Consider the following 5405-nt stretch of genomic DNA (forward strand, 5'->3'; position numbering starts at 1 on the left):
GGAATCCTTTTAAAAAATCAGTATGCATTGATATCCACGTATTATTTGAAATGCAACATCAGATTTGAATGGGACCTCTTTTGGTGGAGACCTGGGGTGGTGTAGGGCCCCCCAGAAATGGATTGATGTTGCGATACCGAAAGCATTATTTTTTAATATTTTTAAAAAAATTAGTATGCTTTGATATCCATGTATTATTTGTAAGCTTTTATTTTGAAGGTGGCTTTTGTCGCTCGTAGGCGGCTTATTACCGTAATGCCTAGTATACACAAAATTAGGGGCAGCTGTTTTGACTGATTTTGAATGGAGGCTGGCTTGACTTCCACGTCGACCGCCCTGTCGTCCTCCTCCTGCTCCTCCTCTTCCTCCGCCACCTTGTCCATCCAAGCAGTCGGGTCCTCTTCTTCCCCCTTCTTGTCACGACCGGGGTCCGGATGGAGCGCGGCGCCGGTCTGGGCGTACAGGTAGTCCAAGCCGATGAGCTCCCCTGAACGCGAGAAATTTCAAGTCAGAACGTGTCACGCCGGTGGGAGAGAGAGAGAGGGAGGGGGTTGGCCTGGCACGCCCCTACGACTCACCGGTGTACTCCCCCGGCGGGGTGTAGTTTTCCACCACCGTGCGTTTCAGCAGCTTCTGCGTCAGCTTTTGGAAAGCGCTGAGCAGGCGGGAGTTGTAGCAGCGTGTCAAGGTCGTCAACAGGCCCCCCACCACGGCTGCCCTGGCTCGGTCCTCGTTCCACCGGGTCAAGCCCTCCAGCAGGTAGACCTGGAAGTGGAGGGCGTTGGCCACGGTGCCTGCCAAAGAGGACAGAAGGAGAGTTACGCTTGCCCGCCTGCCAACGACCCCCGCCACAAAACGCTCGCGGTCCTCACCTGGAATGAAGCGGCACTGGTGGAGCTGGAAGCACTCCAGGGAAGTGGAGCCTCGCGCGTACTTAAAAATCGGAAGCTTGATGCCACCTCTCGTCACCTCCCCCACCTTGGTGTATATGGGGACGCCGGGCGGGTCCTGGATGCAGGCCATGTGCTGGCGCTGCGTTTCCCAGATGTGCCGAGTCCTGGCCTGGTCGAGGAGAGCCATGCCCATGGTATCTTTGGCCTCCCAGAAGTGGTCCAGCACCTCCTGGATGAGCCGCTCCGTCTCCTCGGCCCCTCTGCTGCGGCGACGGCAGTGTCGGGCCAGCTCCCTGGCCGAAAGAGTGACCGGTCGGCCGTCGGCCGCGCCATGCTCGCCCTGCTTGGCCCGTCTCAGCAGGTTCCTGTCCTCGGCGTCCCACTCGAAGATGGCCAGGGACAGCCTGGCCATGAAGGGACCGCCCCTGGCGAAGCGCCGCATGAGGTGCCACATGTCCAGCCGCACCATCAGATCCTTCCAATCGCCGAACATGGCTGCGACCTAAGGCACGCGGGAAAAGAGAGAGCGTTAGAGTGGGACGCGAAAGAGCCTGCGCGCCAAAGAATCAATTTCACCTACCTTGCCCTTGCCGGTGGCGCAGCAGCAGTCGCAGTCCACGTACAGAAGCTGAGGCGGGGCCTGTCCGCTCGCCATGCTCGACAGCCCTTCGCCCTCGGCGACAGTGAGCACGGACATGAGCACCTGTCCGTGCTCATTGCCCACGTTGGTGACCCAGGCGGCGGTTCCGGCGGCCGCCCCCGCAAGCTTCTTGGCCATCTGTAAGCGCAAAGGCACGGGGTGAGTGTCAGCAGCGGGCGGCGTGGCGTGGCGGCAATGGAAATGACGCACACCCTCGGACGACTACGTACCTTCTTGGTGGAGTCCATCTTCAGTACGCTCCCGAAAACCGACGTGATGCGGGCTTTGTTCTCGGGAAGGTGTGGAATCACCGCCCTCACGAAGGCGGCCAGAAAGCAGACTGTGCGAGCACAGGGCGCATGCACCCGAGAACGCCGGTGGGAACACCCAGCTGCTCCAGCACGGAGAGGTACTCCAAACTGTGCCTCAGACACTCCAAGGTGTGCCCCACCTGGATTTTCCGTCGCAAGCTGGTGACGGAGTTGCCCAACGAGCGGTCCTTCAGCATGTGCACCACCTTCAAGTCGCAGGCCAACCTAGCGGGAAGCAAAGTGATGCGCGAGGCTGAGCCGACGACCACCGCTCGCTCGGTACCTTTCTTACTTGTACGTGAGGACGGCCGGGAACTTCAGCTGTTGGTACATGCTCATCTGCTGGATGATGGCTTCTTCCCAGGCCGAGTACTTCCGGCGGCAGCCGATGCACTCCAGGTACTCGATGCCCATGAAGTACCAATCTTGGAGGCCCAGCGCCCGCCGCACAGTCCGGTACAGCCCGCCTCCGGTCAGCCGGTGCCGGCAGTGGGGGCAGGCCAGCTTCAACCCCCAAATCTTGTACGGCACCCAGAGGAAGAAGCGGTGGTGGAAGAAGGCCTTGGAGGAGGTGGGGGGCTGTGTGTAATAAAGTGGCGTTTTGGGGGGGTCCCACCATAGCTGGAGCTCCGACGTCAGGACCATTTTCCCACGGGAGCCTTTGACGTAGAGCGCTTTGGCCAGCCATTCGTGCTCGGTCTCCGGCAAAGTTTGGCGCCAGCCCTTCGGCAGCACCTACGAACGGACGATGACGACACTCTGGTAATAAGTGCGGGGCGCCCACACAGGCCCCCGTGCGCCTGCCCCCGTTGCAATGCCTACCTTTGTGTCGGGGGTCGACTGTGCCAGCTGTCTGCCCTCTGGAAAGTGCACCTACGCCAGAGGCGGACGCGGCGGAGGTTGAGGCGGCTGCTGACGGTTCCTCTGACACTGTCGAGTCGAGACATCGCTGTCAGTCTAATTTCATTCTCACTCAGACTACGCAGTAGAGACATTAAATTCACTCACGCTGAGACTTGACTTCTGCGGCGGCTTCATTAGCTGCTGGTCAGACGGCCCACCCTCTTCTGTAAAGAAACGCCTGTGTCAACAATCATTTTTAATGATGATGATGGTCTCTATGATGACCACGTTTACCTGCGTTGTACTTGGCCTGTCTGTCTCGGCCCAGGATGTACTGTTGGAAGGAGTGCAGCCGCGAGCCCTGGAACACCTTGGTCTTCCTCATCCATGCCACGTATCTAGGATAGGATCATTTCATTTAACCTAACCTCCCTCATTTTGGTTAATGACATTTTTCACAGGCAATAAGACAACTTACGATCGATGCTCCTCACCCGGGGAGTCGTACAGGAAGCGATAGGTCTCATGGCGGAACTCCCCGAACTCCAGCAGCTTGTCATCCATCTCCCTGACCACCGGTGCGCCCATGAGCATCATGCAGTTGCGGACGGCCAGGGACATGTCCGGGAACAGCTGCGCGTAGGATGCCAGGGCGTCTTTGTTCCGAGCCAGGGGCGACTGTGACGTGTCTCCGCTGTCCCGCTCCTTCTGGTGAGAGGCCAGGATGGAGCAGGCCTAGCCCACGTCATTGCTCAGCAGCCACTTGAAGGTCCGGCCCCGGTACTGACCAAACTGGAGCTCACACTCGCTGAGCACCAGCTGCCAGCACCCGGGGTCTCCTCCAACCTGGACCACACGAGCCTTGGCGTACGCCGTCACCTGATCCGCCATTTTGCAGGTCGTGACCGTGGCTGCAGACCTACGACCATGAACAATTTTTCATTATAATCAAATAATGTCACACATGATCGCAATGTACATTTCTCATCCTACAGTGTACCTAGAGGCTCGGGCTATCTTGGAGGATTCCTTGGAAGACTCCAGAGTCAGCTGTTTCGAAAAAGCCAGGTAGCGGAATTGAGGATGGAAATCCATCGTGCTGAAAATAAAATTATATTATAATTTCTATCTACCATGAACAACTTCCTGACTGACTGGAAAGCCACGTGTGTCAACACAAACAATTAATGTGACCCAATAACAACGACGTAATAGGCTCAATACTATTATATCATCATTCAGTTCGAATTTTTCACAGACACCTGTTGAGCTGTTGCTGTACTCATGACTGTGTGGACACAAACAAATTAATTCGCCACAAAAAAGTCGTTTTAACCCAATAAAAACGATGTAATAGGCTCAATACTATTATATCATCATTCAGTTCGAATTTTCACAGACACCTGTTGAACTGTTCCACTAATGACTCGGAAGCAACGTGTGTGGACACAAACAAATTCATTCGACGACGCAAATAAGTCATTGGACGGACCCAATAAACACTATGTAAAGTGAAGAAATTAATCAAAGGAAGCTTACCTTGAACGGCAATGGCGTCGATATTACGAACGCCGGCGGAGGGTGGGAGTCACCCTCACTCAGGACAGCCAATCGTGAGTGTAGAGAGTTTATGGTTTATGCTGATTGGCTCGCCTAATAAGTTAGGTGGACCAATCAGCGAACACCGAGTATGGCTTCCCTCGGGGCGCTGAGACAGGACGAGTGTAGTGCAGCTTTTCGGGAAGAGGTGTGACAGGCTGTCAGTGGACAGGAGGAGCTTCCAGAAGACTGGACCACTGCAGCCAAGATGATCAGAGAGGCAGGCAGGAGAGTACTTGGTTTATCTTCTGGCAGGAAAGGAGAGAAGGAGACTTGGTGGTGGAACCTCACAGTACAGGAAATCATACAAGGAAAAAGGTTAGCTAAGAAGAAGTGGTACACTGAGAGGACCGAGGAGAGGCGAAAGGAATACATTAAGATGCAACAAGAGGTAGCAAAGGCCAAACAAGAGGCATGTGATGACATGTATGCCAGGTTGGACACTAAAGAAGGAGAAAAGGATCTATACAGGTGGCCCAGACAGAGGGATAGAGATGGGAAGGATGTGCAGCAGGTTAGGGTGATTAAGGATAGAGGAAATCTGTTGACTGGTGCTAGTAGTGTGCTAAATGGCAATGATTAGTAAGGGGGAAGTTAGAAAGGCATTAAAGAGGATGAAAAATGGAAAGGCAGTTGGTCCTGATGACATTCCTGTGGAGGTATGGAAGCATTTAGGAGAGGTGGCTGTGGAGTATTTGACCAGCTTGTTCAATAGAATTCGCGCTAGAATTCTAGCGCGTGAGAAGATGCCTGAGGAATGGAGGAAAAGTGTGCTGGTGCCCATTTTTCAGAACAAGGGTGATGTCCAGAGCTGTGGGAACTATAGAGGAATAATAATAGAGGAGTCTGCGCGGACCAGCTCGCTCCAGTCTTCACTCAGATCTTTAACAGATCTTTGGAAATGTGCGAAGTTCCATCCTGTTTCAAACGCTCCACCATCATTCCAGTCCCCAAGAAACCTGCAATCTCTGGTCTGAATGACTACAGGCCTGTCGCTTTGACATCTGTGGTCATGAAGTCCTTTGAACGTCTCGTGCTGGACCACCTCAAGAGTGTCACAGGTCCCCTGCTGGACCCCCTGCAGTTTGCCTACCAAGCGAACAGGTCTGCGGATGATGC

General features: G+C 54.6%; 1 long non-coding RNA gene across 1 annotated transcript; it reads right to left on the minus strand.

The window, feature by feature from the left end:
- Positions 1-2853: 2853 nt before the first annotated feature.
- On the minus strand, positions 2854-3252 carry LOC133415679 (uncharacterized). Its single transcript, XR_009770161.1, has 3 exons — positions 3166-3252; positions 2982-3085; positions 2854-2911 (listed from the first exon to the last, which is right to left on the minus strand). It is a non-coding gene; the product is annotated as an uncharacterized LOC133415679 (long non-coding RNA).
- Positions 3253-5405: the final 2153 nt, after the last annotated feature.

Source organism: Phycodurus eques, chromosome 17, assembly GCF_024500275.1.
Source record: "Phycodurus eques isolate BA_2022a chromosome 17, UOR_Pequ_1.1, whole genome shotgun sequence".
Lineage (NCBI taxonomy): Eukaryota > Metazoa > Chordata > Actinopteri > Syngnathiformes > Syngnathidae > Phycodurus > Phycodurus eques.